Source organism: Canis lupus, chromosome 27 (genome assembly GCF_011100685.1).
Source record: "Canis lupus familiaris isolate Mischka breed German Shepherd chromosome 27, alternate assembly UU_Cfam_GSD_1.0, whole genome shotgun sequence".
Classification (NCBI taxonomy): Eukaryota; Metazoa; Chordata; class Mammalia; order Carnivora; family Canidae; genus Canis; species Canis lupus.
The window spans coordinates 31,526,569-31,542,972 of NC_049248.1; the positions used below are offsets into that span (position 1 = coordinate 31,526,569).

Sequence of the window (16,404 nt, forward strand, 5' to 3'; positions counted from 1 at the left end):
CTGCTTGGGCAATGTGACAACTGGTGACATTTCAAAATAAATTGAATAAATAAGTAATAAATAAGTCACTGGATGTGATTCTGACCTAGCAGGAGGATAAAATGGCTAACTTAAGCACTATCAGAGCCCTATATGGAGATTTGAAAAAAAAATCACTATTATAATACATGGGTTTTTAAACTTTAGGCTATATCGTTATCGTAGAACATGAAAAATGAAGATGTAAGCAGAGTTGAATATGAACATCCTTATTTTTTTTTTTAATTTATGATAGTCACACACACATAGAGAGAGAGAGAGAGAGAGAGGCAGAGGCAGAGGCAGAGGGAGAAGCAGGCTCCATGCACCGGGAGCCCGACGTGGGATCCGATCCGGGGTCTCCAGGATCACGCCCTGGGCCAAAGGCAGGCGCTAGACCGCTGCGCCACCCGGGGATCCCTGAACATCCTTATTTAGCCACTAACAGTAAACCATAGGTTACTACCCTACCTGAAGTAAGTTGCTGTGAGTCTTTTGCTGTGCATCCTTAAAATTGTTTTACATACATTTACATATGTGGAGATATTTATCTATACACAATTGTTCATTTTATTACGTAAGTGGTACACTATATTACTTGTTTTATTACTTGCTTTTTTCACCTTTCACAATATGTGGAGATATTTTCATATTACTGACATAGATTAAATGCCTAATTTTTAAATAGCTACTGTGTATTTTATAGCGTGCATGTCTAGAATGTAATTACTTTCCTATTATTCAATCTTTGGGTTATTTCATGTATTTGTAATTTGCAAAAATACTAGAGTGGACATTTTGGTGCACAGAAATACAAGATTTCTTCTAGATAACAAGGAATGGAACCTCTCAGATGGAAAGGCATATGCAAATTTAAATTTGTTGAAATTATTATAAAAGGCCTTTATTTTCCATACTCCCACCAACAGAACATGAGTATGTACATTTTTCTATACTTCATCAATGTGAATATCACTAATCTTTTCTGGAAGTAAAAGTATTTCATTTTATTTTATTTGCATTTCCATAATTATGAGTATAATTGAATGTTTTTATATATTTCTTGTTCCTTTTTCTGTACACAGATTATTCATAGCATTCACCCATTTTTCTCTGTTGGATTTTCTCACTGACTTAAATGAATCCCATAAAAATTCTGTGTATTAACCCTTTGTTATACATGTTATAACTTTATTCTCAATTTATTGCTTTTCCATAACCTTGTTATGATGTCTTTTATTATACAAGTTGTACATTTCTCCTTTATAGTTATAAAGTTTTGCTAAAAAAAAAAACATTCTTCTACACAAGATAATAAAAGTGTCCCTATTTTGTCCTAATGTTTTCTTCTTCTTTTTAAAAAATGTTTTAAAGCTTTATTTATTTATTTGAGACAAAGAGCAAGACAGAGTGAGTAGGGAGAGAGGCAGAGGAAGGGGGGAGAAATCTGGGACTCTCCATTGAGCACAGAGCTCAACACCGGGCTCCATCTCACCACCCTGAGATCATGACCTGAGCCAAAAACCAACAGTTGGATGCTCAACCAATTGAGCAACCCAGATGCCCCCTGATGTTTTCTTTTCAAATTTTCAACTATACCTTTTTTTTTCTTTCATATATCACACTACATGTTAAAAGAAACTTAGAAAACCTGACTTATATTTGACTAATCGAGGAATTCAACCATCTTTTCCCCTTAATACTTGATTAGTTTCTTTCAATTCTTAAGTGTTTCTTATACCTATTTCTTTGAAATTTATTCTATGTATGCATTGGAAAATGAATCAATTTGATCTGTTTATATGATTATCCAATTGCCCTAACATCATTTATTGGAAGTTCACTTTTTTCCACAGGAATATGAGATTTGTCTTAACTCCATATGTACATTCTGAGTCCACTGTATCACATACTGAGTATATTTGTCAACTTTCTATTTTGTTTAATTGGTCTATTTTTGGCACCAGGATCACACTGTTTTAATGATAGAGCCATTGTAGTATGTTTAATACATGGTAGGGATAATTCCTCTCCTATTGCTTTTCTTTTTCAGAATTTTCCTAGTCATTTGTGCATTTTTATTTTTCCTATGTCATGTTTAATATCAATTTGTCTATTTCCAGGACAAAACTAATTAGTATTTGATTGGGAAAGCATTAGATTCATAAATTAACTGAGAACAAATTATTGATACAAAGTCTTTCTGTTTACTGAAGTCAAATTTTGCACTTTTTGGGAACTATTATTTTTGCTTTCCTCTATAAGCTTAATTTTTTTTTTGTTTTTACCTTTTTCATGTTATTCTAAAAGAAGTATTCCCCTTCAGTATATCTTGTGCCTGATTATTATTTTTGTATTTGTGCTATTGTTTTATCATTGATGTTCTAGGAGTTTCCAGCTATATTGTCATGTCACTGACAACTATATGTACAGTTTTACTATGCTTTCATTTGTTTTCTTTTATCTAATTGTACTGGCTAATTTCTCCAGTTGAGTGTTAAATACTGGTAGATATATCGGGCATCTTTGCCTATAAATCACTTAGAAAAGATGCTGGATTTTTCAGTATTTGTATATCCAAAAGATGAGGAAACAATTGTTCATTCATTTTTCCTAGGAGATTTTATAATTCAGGTTTGTCAAATTGTTTTTCATCATCTATAGAAATGATTGTGGGTTTTTTTTCCCTTTAGTCTTAGTAATATGATTATATACAGTAATGAATCCTTAGTTTCATGGTATGAATTCCACTTGTTTGCTTAATGTGATGTTGAAGTCAAATAGTTAATATTTTATTTAGGATTTTTGGTTCAATATTCTTAAGTGATATTGATCTATCTATAAATTTGTTTTGATTCTGTTCCATCTTTGTTAGATTTAGATGTTAACATCATGTTTACTACATAAAAATGATTGGAAAGTTTTCTCTTTTTTCTACATTCTACAAAAAATTTATCAAGCAATTGAAATATCTTTCCTCAAGGTTAGAATTCACCTTGAATCTGTTTGGGCCTATATTTTCCTATTAGATGCTTGATAAATTGTCTACTTCATCTGTGGAGTTGGTCTTTTTCAAGCTTTCAAATTAAAAGCCTATATTTTCTTCAGAAATTATGTGTTTCATTTAGGCTTTAAATTTATTTGTTTGGTGGTGCACAAAATACTGATCATCATATATTTTAGTTTTTATGTATCAATACAGAAATTAAGACATGGATATCTTGGTGAAAAATGGGTGTCAAAATTCAGCCTACCACTGTCTCCTCTCTATACTACTCTTGGTACCAAAATCTATATCAGTCAGTAGTCAACCAGGGAAACAAAAGCAGTGGAAGATACATATTTAGAGATTTATTGAAAGGGATTAGTTTACATAATTGTGCAGGCTAGCAAGGTAAATTCTAGATAGGTTCTTTCTTTCTTTCTTTCTTTCTTTCTTTCTTTCTTTCTTTCTTTCTTTCTTTCTTTCTTCTTTCTTTCTTCTTTCCTCTTTTTTAAAAATTCCTGATCACATAATTTAAATTTATTTAAATAGCTACATCCCCACTGTGCCAATTTTTATTTCTGTTTCATTATTTACTCCCTTGCCTTCTCTATTTTGAATTTTGTATATATTTTTAAATGGGTTTTGGAATTTCTGATTCTTTCATGTTTGTACCTTTTTGTTTCACATTATCAATCTATACATTTGCACCTTTTACTGGGAAAAAACTTCATGTTCATTTCCAGCTAACTACTTCTTTCTTTACCTATATCAGTATTTATGATTAGGGACAACTAATAAGACTTTTAAAATATTTTAATTTCTTTATCTTTAGTTATTTCATTTTCATGAATTTAGTATCTACTCAAAATCTCATTAGGAGGTCTGTTATACTTAATTTAACTTTTTGGTTTGTTTTTCTATTCATTCTGCAGTATTTCTTTAGTTGGCTAGTTTCTTTTCTGGGATCCAGATCTTTGGTGACACTTTCTCCTTTACTCATCTAGTGTTTGATGGTCACTGTGCACAACCCTTAGCTGCTAGTTCTGATTAAAGATCTTGTCTACAGTGTGAGGAGGAGACAGTAAGAGCAGGATATGCTGTCAGGAAGGGTTTACCAGTTTTAAATGATCTCTGTTATCTTTTCATAGTCTAAGTATTAGTAGATAAGGAGCATATACTGTATTCTTCTCAAGAGAACATTTGTAAATGAAATTGAAAATAGAGTTTGAAAAGAGCAGCAGAAATGGCTTAAATATTAAATATGTGGATCTTGAGATCAGTTAGAATAAATTAACAATTAATATCTACTAATTGTCTAGAAACAAATGAGGTAATATTTGTAGAATATTTTTGGAGCTAGTTTGTTATTACTACTTCAGCTGTTTCTCATTAAAGTCAAATGTCCCCTCAAATAAAACATCTTCTGGGAGAATGTATGCAGAAAATAGAACCACCCATCCTAATTCATAATTTTATTATTATTATGAACATAATTAATAGATTATTCTTACAATGTTGGAAAACATTAATTTTTGGAAGTTTTTATGTAATTAAAAAAGATCAGTGTTGCCTCATAATGGTGATGTTTGGCTGATGTTCCTTGTGTTTTTGTATCAATGGTACAATTTTTATGATACAACTTTAATAATATACTTTATAACTTATGAATTATAGAACTACTTGGCATATCTGGATACTGAAACCATAACCTTGATTAATTAACCATGATAATATAATGCAACTAATGTTTATTTACCATGCATGCATTCAGCTATTATTGTGCTGTTTGATATACCTAATTGCTTTATTATTATGCAGAATCTGGGGAAAAAATTAAATAGCTTCATGTAGCTCTCTATGGTAGCTGAGGGAGTGGAGAGATATGTAATTCAGCAAATTACATGTGCTATATTAGTTGTAAAAAAAAGTCTTATGAATAAAATAAAATAGCAAAGGAGATCTGGAGTTAGGAGTGGAGGAGTTAAGGTGAATGAGGTAGAGCTCTCTGATATGGTGGTATTTAGGCAGAAACTTGAACTAATAAAAATCAACGTGCCTAATATAGTACACAGCTTGTCATAAGTACCAAATACTTATGCTTATTATTAGCTAAGAAGAATTTTGTTATTCACTGTACCCTTGAACTATAGCACAATAGACTTATTTTAGAAGAAAAAAATTCTGCATTTTTAAACAAACAAAACATACTGCTACTTTAAAACATTAAATTCTAGTTATGACTTCATAAAAAGAAATGGTCTCCTTGCAGTATCAACAGAGAGAAAATAGCTAGTTACATACTGTAATAATAACTCAGTAGAGAACAGAGAACAATTTACTGGTCTCCCAATCTCTTTTTAAATGAAAAACAGTGAAGTTCAATCTTAAACAAAGTTTTCCTGCCAACTTGTCAGATGAACGACAAGAGAAGTTGTTGCTCAGCAACACAGTAAGACCGAGCTCCCATGATAAGTTCTTACATAATTTCAAAACAGTACATTGGATAACAATGTACTATTCATGTAAGTAGCGAACTTGTTGTAACCGAGTCACTAAGCATTTTGAAATCATTCTTAATTAAAAGTCGAACACTAATTTTCTTACAGTAAAACTTTTGTGATGACACCATGTCTCTACTAATGTTTTATGATTCAAAGTGCACTTTGCCTCGTGCTAGAAAAATTCATTGTGACATTTCTATTGGAATTTAGCATTCTATTTCTAACAAAGGCTCTTCTTTATGCTTCTATCAGGATAAGAATAAGATGGTATCAGTTAATGACTTTAACTTGGGTGACCAGCAGACTTTTCTCTTCTGATTTAAGTCCTTTGACAAACTGTAGATGTATTCCGTCTGAGTTCCACCTAATGATAGTTTGTTACACTTTCCGAGATGGTGTAAATATGCACTGTTTGTTTGGTTAGTCTTGAAAATAAAATTTTTAAAAAGGTAAACAAGTCCCATTCCTGAAGGCATTTAAGGAAGATCTTCGAGATCATCATACTTTACAATGGATCTACCTAATTAAATTCTTTCTGTACTTGAAACCCTAACTCAAGTCCTAACTCCAAATATGCCCTTTCCAAGGATGACAGACCTGAAAACTGTATGCATATATTGCTTTTATGTCTCTTTGCTGCCCCTAATCAGATACTGATTTGCACTTTTACTCAATGATTTTATATACATCTGTCCTGGGTCTCTTAAGAACAGAGAATACATTTTATTTACTTAATTTACTTACTTTACTTTACTTTCAGCACTTACTGTCATGCTGTGCCCAGAATATGTAATGAAATAACAAGAATAATATACATATATTTAATTTGGGAGTCTGTGCTCTTCAAAAATATTTTCACAAATCTTTTATTTCTATGGAAACTGGAATTTACATATGTTGAATGAGTGCATTTCAACTATATGTGAATTATTACAAATATCCAGTTTGATCCTCACAGGTTGAAAAATTTTACCTTTAATGCAATATAGATGAAGGAACCAAGCTCTAGATTAAAGTATTCTTAAGAGACTTATAAGTCAGGAGTCAGTACTCAGTCTTTGTCATCTTACTCTAATCCCTTGCTCTTTGTAGTAATCTAAACTTTCTTAGTTAATCAAGGATTGGATAATTAGAAATACCTGATTGAATAGAAGAAGGAAGAAATGCTTGAGTGAACTCTAATTTTATCACCATGTTTCATTCATCATCCATCTATGGATCCTTCTTCAACAAATATTGGATAACAAAGGTCTCCATGCTCTTTCTGTCAGATTCTTTTTTTTTTTTAAGATTTTATTTATTCACTCATGAAAGAGACAGAGAGAGAGAGAGAGAGAGAGGCAGAGACACAGGCAGAGGGAGAAGCAGGCTCCATGCTGGGAGCCTGATGTGGGACTTGATCCCAGGTCTCCAGGATCAGGCCCTGGGCTAAAGGTGGCGCCAAACCACTGAGCCACCCAGGCTGCCCACTTTCTGTCAGATTCTAAGCTCATTCTAATAGTTGCCTCACATTTGTGACAGCCATTTGATACCCACCACCTAGTGTTTCACTTTCTTAGTTTCTTATTATCTTCTCGATCTATTTTCTACTTACAGTGAGACTAATTTTCCTCAAATTCTGTTTGGATCACTCATATCTATATGCTAGACAATACCAGTGGATTCGCATTGCCCAGTTTACCTGGTACACACCCGTGGGCTTCTTAACTACCCCCTTACTTTATTTTCTTGAGTCATCATATTGCCTGCTATAACATCAGATAAAGCAAATCTATTCTCTCTCATTTGCTCATTATTCTTGCTTCTTTGTCTTTCTTTATCACTTACTCTCTGTAAGTTCATACTTTTCTCTTCTTCAGCTGCTACCTTATTCAAATTTCACGTCCTTAGGAATAATTCTAACTACTACTTTGGGGATATTCCAAGAACTAAAATGTCTTTCATTTGATAAGCAATTTTTATAGTCTCCTTTCCCTTTAGATTGTTACATGAAAATAAAAGTTATAATCTTATATTTCTTTTATATCTTCCTTAGCTGTCTCTGTGAAGTCACTATCAAAGTATATTGTTAAAAAGTTGTTTCTTGCCTAAAAAGACATAGCTCTTCACAGGGCTTTTCTGGCCTCAAAAGGTAATTGCCTCAGTTACCTTTCAAGGTATATCAGCAGACAAAAAAGAATGTTCTTTATTTCAAAGGCTTTGCTGAATTACCAATGGGTAATACAACATGGTAAGCTAACCAGAGTAATCACTGTGTGTTGTCAATATGTCAGACAAAATGAGAATCTCTTTTATACTGCCTCAAACTTTCTCCTTTGCTAGAAATAACATCCAGGTGTACATAACCTCAGACTGAAAACATTATGCTTGTCCCGAAGAGAACAAAGTATACAGAATAACACATGGAAAACAGTCACCTTCAAACATAGCTGTAAAATATCTACTGGTTGACTAGAGAAGAATATCTATAAACAAAGAAGCAACCCTTTCCCCATCAAAAAGACAGATATTCCATAAGCTACTAGGAAAATAAAAACAAGATTTAAAAATATCTGCTATAATAGATAATGAGCAAAAAGAAAAATAATAAATGGTTTTGGGAAGAGATATAATAATGATGATTAAATAAAGCTTAGAGAACACATACAGAATGTCTGAAATGAAGGCAGAGAAGCATTTAGCAAAAGGCTTTTATCAACTGGAAAATAGCTGTCAAATGTATATGGGTCAGTGCATTTGATATGTGAAGTTCCCCTAATGATTATACAGATGAGTATTCTCTCTTGTATGTGGTTCTCTCAGATGGAGGAAAGAAGATCAAGACTCCTAGCTAAGGCACTCTTTTTGTCTGGCAAAAGATACTCTGGTACTTTTGATGTCTAACATTTGTGAGTAAATTTAAAAGTCTTCTGGCTCCTGTGATACCTTTTTGGTTTTACTCATGACTCCATACAGACAATGGAGGCTGCCATGTGAGAGGAACTTCACTTTTCTGTAATACCCATGTTCAAACGTATTTCTTTCTGTTCATCCATCTTTCCTTCATCCCCATCTCAGTGAAAAGATATTCTTTGTATTTTTCTCAAGATAATAATTTCAACTCAGCTCTGGATCCCATCTCCTTCCACCAACCTAAATTTCTTCATTAATTATACCAGTTTTCCACCTCCATCCTCTTCTTCCTGCCTGAATATCTTTTCTTACATCAAGTCTCTCCTGATTTAAGTAACAGCAACACCAAAGCAAACAAACAAACAAACAAACATCTGGAAACAACTAAATGTGAAAACACTCTGTTCTATTTTTTCCCTTCTATTTATCTTAAACTCCTCCACACTTCTCAGCCAAGTTACTCAATAACAATAACATCTCTAATGCTCACCAACTAGTCACAATATACCAGGGATTTAAATATTCTATATAAAGCAGTGCATTTAATACTCTTCATTAGGTACTTATGATATTACTTTTCACTTCATATTTTAGCCCTCCACAATCTCTTGAAACCAATGGGAAAATATCAACTTTATCTTATTTGACCTGTGTGTAGCCTTGGCCCATTATTTAAACTAAATATTCTTGTATTTAATATTTCTATTATAAAGTTTGAATCAAATATTTCCATAATCTACTATTATCTCTTCTTGAACTTCTTATGAACTCATACGTTTATTTTGGATAATAATACGATCATATATATCTAGGTAAGCATTCTTTTTCTTTTTTCCTACCTGTAAAGTTATCTGAAGTATTTTTGAGTGTGAGTCTCTCTTTCCAAAAACTTTTTTTTACAATGGTGAAAAATTTCAGATCTAAAGATCTTAATGATTTTGCAATTCAATAGGTCAAAATACCTTTGTAGTATTTTGTAGTACTCTTTCATTACAGAAGGGTGAAGAAACTTTCTCAGGAGGACATAATCTTTGTGAAAGTATGATTCATGTGAAGCTTGTGTGCTAACCAGGACTTTCTAAATTTATTTAATCAGTCTGTCAGCAAAACTGATAACCTGTCCCAAAGCTGGTTGGTTGGATCATTTGGCACCTAGAATAAGCCATACTCACAATGGACACTTGGCTTATGAGTGATGGATTTCACATAATGTATCTGTCTCCTGCATGGCTCCCATGAGGGCCTTTGATCCATTCAGATCATCCTGTAAACCTAAAGGACTGAAAATCAGGGCAATACAATCTCAATCTTTTGCTCCATGTCCCTCAGTCCTGGGCAGCAAGCCCTAAGAAATTGCATTTCTTAGATGTATTTGAGCACATTGAAACACTGGCATACAAAACTGATTTTTTTTTCTCCAAGGTAGATGCTTTAAGACTACACTGGGAAAAGTAAGGTGAAAAATAGCTACCTCAGAGATGAATAAGAATGTATTAAAAGTTCATTCTGTGCACAAAAGTATAAAAGGAACCACAGAAGTTGATTTTTCCCCCCCTTTAGGTAGCCACTAAAGTGTTCCATTTATCTGGACTGAAAGGAGGAAAATTTTGAGCAGCATTCTGGTGATTGCCATTGACTTCCCATTAATTCTTTTTATTCTCTTCTGAATTTTACTCCTGAGTCCATGTTCTTACTTATCTTCTCCTCCTATCAAGTTAGTATATTTGAGTTTAATATTTTGGAGAATTCCACAATATATAGCACATTAATATGGCATGGGAATATATAGCACATTAAGATAAATTTTCAGGAAACATATTTTCAACATGTTCTCTGACTTGTCTTTTCAAGAGAAAATACAATCCTTGCATCCTACCCTATAACTCTCCTCCTCCTTTTAGGAACATATCTAATTCTGGAGTCCTAATGATTAAATAATTTATTTTTAAGTGATCTCTTTCCCCCCTTTCCCCCCTTATTTGTTTAAACTATCTCCTTAACAATGTTGTTTGATATAATTTTGAAGGAGAACTTTAGGTTTCTTAGGGAGACATGGCAAAAGGAGAGAAAATGTTATAATTCAATCATATGGAAAAGCTAACATCACTCTAGAAATGTCCATAGCATTAATTTTGAAGGAACTCAAAATATTTTTATTATGAAACTGCTATTTTTTTGATCACCCATTTTATTCAATGAATAGTTTTGAATGCCCTGCCTATAAAAAACTAGGGAATGGGCCTAAATTCACCTAGTTCTTATTCTCCGGGGCCTATAATTCTTCCTATCATCTCTCTGACAATAATAGAATCCATTCTTTCTTTCACATTGAAAAGGAGGTTAGGAGAGATCACTACTTTGTCTCAATATATAAAAAAGGTCACACACACACACACACACAGACACAAAAAACTGACGAAAAAAACATGGGCAGAGGACCTGAATAGACATTTTTCCAAAGCAGATAGTTCCTAACATCACTAATCATCTGGGAAATTAAAATCAAAACCACAATGAGATGTTCCCTCATACTTGTTAAGACAGCTCTTATCGAAAAGACAGAAAATAACAAATGCTGGTGAGGATCTAGAGAAAAGGGACCCCTGTGCATCAGTGAGGATGTAAATTGTAAAGCCCCTATGGGAAATAGGATAAAGATTTCTCAGAAAAATTACAATAGAGCTACCATATGATCCAGCTATCCCATTTATGGGTTTGTATCCAAAGGAAATGGAAACAGGATCCTGACAAGATATTGGCACCCCCATGTCCATTGCAGTATTGTTCACAACAGCCAAGATATGGGAACAACCTAAGTGTCCATCTGTGGATGAAGAGATAAAGAAGATGTGGTATACATAAAAAATGGAATATTATTCAGCCACAAAAATGAAGGAAATCTTGACATTTGTAACATGGATGGATCCTGAGGACCTTATGCCAACTGAGATTAGTCAAGAAAAATACTGTATGATCTCACTTATATGTGAAATCTAAAATAACCCAAAAGCAAAAAAAACAAAAAACTGAGCTCATGGATATTGATAACAGATTGTTGGTGGCCAGAGAGGCTGAGAGAGGAAATGGGCAAATGAAGTTGAAAGGTACAAACCTCAGTTATAAAATAAATAAGTCCTGGGGATGTAATATACAGCATAGTGACTACAATAATACTGTATTGCATATTTGAAAGTTGCTAACAGAGTAGATATTAATAGTTCTCATCATAAAAAAATTTTAAGTCATATATTCACTTAGCACTAAAAGAAAGAGTTCGAATTTCTGAAACCTCCAGGCTACTGGGAAATTTTCCAATAGGTTAAGCTGGTGTTGATTAGAAATATTCACCCCTGGTTTCTTCCATGTTTTATCTTTCAGATAGTTTTCAATGTCCTATCAATTCTCAATTGTCCTTTAGTTCCTTTACCATGAAATGAAGGATCTCTATTAGATTATCTCCAAAAGTTTCCAAGTCTAGAGTTCTATAATTTTGGAGATAATCTTATCTAATCTAATTTCTGAGTATAATATTACTTGAATTTTTTTTCAATTTTAGTCAATTTGCCTGTTTCATTTAGTAATTCAATAAATATAAGTTTCTCTCAAGCTAATATAATCATTTCCTCAAATTGGCAAGGAAAAAGAGCTTGATCTTGTTTTATACTTTGGTTCTTTATATTCATCTCAGAGGTGATACAGTGCATTTCTGAAGAAGACAATAGATGCAGCTAAGGCAGGGTAAGGCTGGCTGATATACCTAAACAGTAAAATCTGAAAAGCATGTTTAAAATTTTTTAAAGACTTCGAGTTCTATGCCTGATAGATTTTATCTCCATGTAAAGATTTATTTATTTGTTTGAGAGAGAGAGAGAGAAAAAAAAAAAAAAAAACAGAGACCATACAGTGGGGAGGAGCAGAGAAAGTAGACTCCATTCTCAGTGTGGGGCTTGATGCCAGGACCCTGAGATCATGACCTGAGTTGAAACCAAGAATTGGATGCTAGACAGACTAAGCCACCCAGGCACCCCAATTTTAACTCCATTTAAAAATACACTAACAAGCACCTGAAACCCTAATAAAAATACTTAAAAAATTATTTACCCTTTTATTTATTCTTAAATATTGATTCTTTTCATTAATATAACTAGTCAAGACGCACTATAGATACAATCACCTAACAAATGAGGGGAGTATTTCTAATATTTACAAATCCACAAATAAATAAAATTCCCTGAGTCATAGAAGAGTCTTCTGAATGGAATTTATCTGATTTTATCCCTGAACAATGTTGAAGATTACATAACATTATATATAGGGTCTAGAAACTATTTCTAGTTGATGAAAATATGAAAGTCCCAATAATTAGATATTTCTATGAGTTGTTATATTCATTCATTTGCATACTCAAAACATATTGATTGAGTGCTTACTAAATACAGAGACAGGGACCCTAAAGTTATTTTGTTTCCTATCAAATATAAAAACATAAAAAAGTCTATCATAATCAACCTTTTTAGTCATACATATATCAATGTCCCTTAGTTATCAGATCTTTTAAAAGCAGGTTTTCAAATAGAATGTAGTGAAAATCTGAAGACAGGGCAGGTTGAAGGACACAAGAGGAGACCATGAGTGCCAGAGCACAGAATTGAACTACATCAAAATTTTATTGAGTACAATTCTTGCTGAGAATGAACATGATCTGTTAAAAAAACTTGAGAGTTATATTGTGGATACTAGAATTTTATAAATAGGGCAAGACCAATGGAAAAAGATGGCACATCAAGGAATAATGTGAAGAAAAGAATTAGCAAACCTTTAATGAAACATACTTTATTGTAGTCTAATTGAAATTCCGGCAATATAGAATTAGAGGTATTCAAGAAGCCATATGCTGTCTTGAACACACATGTTAACTTTGATTTCTAAAGGGTGGATTTTTAAATTTTTGTTTTGTTGCCATTGTTGTTGTTTTTATATATAATCCAAAATAAACATCTGATATTATCATTTAAGTAGAACCCAGTAGCACAAGTCCGAGTCATAAAGATACATCTCAGCTAGTATGGCTCTCACTACCTTTGATCTGATTATTTCTAAGATGTGTGACAAGGATGGTGTATGTTTGGTGTCTCCAAGTTACTTTCAAAACCTAATGTATGTTTTAAGGTACCTATAGGGTTGTTCAACCATATGTTGGGATGATCAGGGCCTTGAGAGGAAAACAATGTAGACATAAACAAAAACAATTCAAATAAGAAAATACAGAGGCTGTTTACTCAGAATTTGCTATGGCAAGGGAGTCAGCCTTCATCTGAATTTGGTCTAGACTCAAAGATTTCAATTATGCCTTAATTGGAGGTGGTTGTCCTGGGGAAACTGATGGTGCACTAACTAGAAGTAGGTTGTTCTATGTAATTGATTAGGGAAGCATATTTGGCTTTCTCTGGTTGGTTCTGAGTTGGAAGTAGGAGCAAAAATGAAGAAAGCTGGCAGTTACTGACGACGTGCTAACTGTTCTAAACTGGTTGCTGCACAGCTTGTGGGTCAGAGTTCTGTTGTCATATAGGCAGGCCATAGTCCAATTGTGTATTCACTCTGTCAGCATTTAATAGGTTAGATCAATAAATGTATATTTCATGGTATCATGTATTATCTGAGTCTCCATGTCACACTCTTTTATCATTTCTGAAAGAGGAAGGAAAAGAGTGAAATGTCAGTTCAATAAATAATCCTGAGAAGGAATTATACAACATTTATTTTGACAGCAACAATGTTGAATGCCTCATAGGGTGACACTTTTAAATTTTTTATGCTGGGGAAAAAAAGCAAGAAAGGGCAGAAGTGCATGATTCTCCAACTCAAAAATGTATTTCGACATTGACACAAATAGGAGTCTGAGTTTTGGGCTGGAGATTGAGGACATTTCAAAGGCCTAAATCAATAAACGTCAATAGAAGAAAGGAATGTGAGGCATGGCGCCATATATCCCCTAAACATGCTGCTGATTACACACACCGGTGATTAAGAGTGCCCATCTGGGTTTCTGAAATGCACTTTGTGAGACATAATGCCAGTGTTGTGAATGATTTCCTGGTAAACCTGGCCTGGTTTCCTGTGCCAACATAAGCAGAAATCTGAAGTAAAACTTTCTCTCCACAAAGAAAAATAGTTTTGTAGTTGTTTTGATTTTGTAAGTGAAACCTACTTCCACTCGGGTACACACCACCCAATGTACACCCATGTAGCCCCCCTTAACAGAGAAAACAAGGTGCCTCTATGGCTCCTGAGTTTGGTTCTCATGTTTTGACATCTGCTTGGTGTAATAGTACCTCTGAGTTTTCTTCCAAAAAGCCATGATTACCTCAACTTCTGTTGAACTGACCATTGTTTCTAATTATTTCCACATGGGAAGCCAAAAAGAAACTATTCTGCAAGCAAATGTTTCACAAAACTATAAGCTAAAGAAAAGAGTTGCTTGATGTGAATAAAAAAAACACAGTGATGCTGTTAGGAAAGAGCAATTTGTTTTTCCTTTTGGGAAATATTTTCATTTTTAATATGCAAGCACATCTCCAAAATCTACATTTTAGATAGGAGAAAGTGAATGGATAATGCAGTACAGTATAAAATCCAAAAGTCACTTGTGGTTAGGTTTGAAAGGGTTATGGAATTTTTTTTTAATTCTCCAAATACACTTGTATTATACAACTTTCACTACCTAAATTCAAAGACATGGAAATTACAGTAATCATCCAAGTGTTCTGATTAGTGTCTGTGCCTGTCTAGGTGACCTGGGTGAATGTAACTCTTTCTTCTTGAATAGAATTTTTTAAATGCTTATGTTAGCCATGTTATTATTTTTTCTAATCTTTTTAAAAGTTTAAATTCCAGTTAATTTAGATACAGTGTGATATAGTTTTAAGTGGACAATAATATAGTGATTCAACATTTCCATACAACACCTGGTGCTCATCACAAGTGCATTCCTTGATCACCAACACCTCTCTCCATCCTCTAGCCCCCTCCCCTCTGGTAACCCTCAGTTCTCTATAGTTTAGAGTCTGATTCTTGGTTTGCCTTTCTCTCTCTTTTTTCCTCCTTTTCTCATTGGTTTTGTTTCTAAAGTTCCACATGTGAGTGAAATCATATGGTATCTGTCTTGCTCTTACTCACTTAGCATAATACTCTCTAGCTCCATCCATGTCATTGCAGATGGCAAGATTTCATTCTTTTTTTATGGCTGAGTAATATTCTATTATAGTTTTTTTTTCTATTATAGTTTAGCTAACTTTCTGCCATGTTGCTTATCCTAATACAAAAATTACTTTAAATTTCTTGGTCCGAGACCAACAACAGTTGAGAAGGAAAAGGCTGAAGATGTCTGCTGGGCAGCAGACATAATCCTAATTGGGATGAAAACATACATTGACCTCTTTATATTTTCTTCTATTGCTCTCAAGAATGTCCTTGCTGCCCTATTCAAATCATCCTACAAACATGTCTTGCTTCTCCTACTCTTACTGCATGCCTTTGCTTATGCCCATCCTCCTTCTAAGTTGCAATTCAAAGCCCGTTTGTTCCATGAAAGAGTCTCTCATGGCCACAGCCTCTTCTGAGCTTCTAGCCTACCTCAGTTGTAAAACATAAATCTTTCTAAAAGTATAGCTTATCCTTTCAATCAATTTAAAAATTCTTTAACTAAAGGGACCCTTCCCAAATGCATAATATTATTTAAATTGCCTTATACATTATGTTTTTAAAATGTGTTGATTGATAACCCCCTTTTGGAAAAACACTGATGGTATTTAAATTTTTGCTGTTAAAAATAATTTAGGCATGAATAAAAAAAAGCCCCAAGCCTTTCTTGAAATTCCTAGCTAGATGACATGTTTTGCTAGGATCCAAACAAATAGAATTTCACATAAATTCTAGGAACTTTTAATTTTATCTAGTTCTTCTTCCTCCTTCATTTTTGTTTTGTTTTGTTTTGTTTTTTGTTTTGAG

General features: G+C 33.4%; 1 long non-coding RNA gene across 4 annotated transcripts in view; it reads right to left on the reverse strand.

Moving 5' to 3' along the window:
- LOC111092840 overlaps nucleotides 1-16,404 on the reverse strand; it is a 57,239-nt gene that overhangs the window by 31,302 nt on the left and 9,533 nt on the right. The window contains exon 4 of one of the 4 annotated variants that reach the window (XR_005379655.1): nucleotides 13,336-14,085. The exons of the other annotated variants lie outside the window; for them this stretch is intronic. This is a non-coding gene — a long non-coding RNA (uncharacterized LOC111092840). Of the gene's footprint in view, nucleotides 1-13,335; nucleotides 14,086-16,404 lie in introns of those variants that run through there. 4 annotated transcript variants of the gene reach the window in all.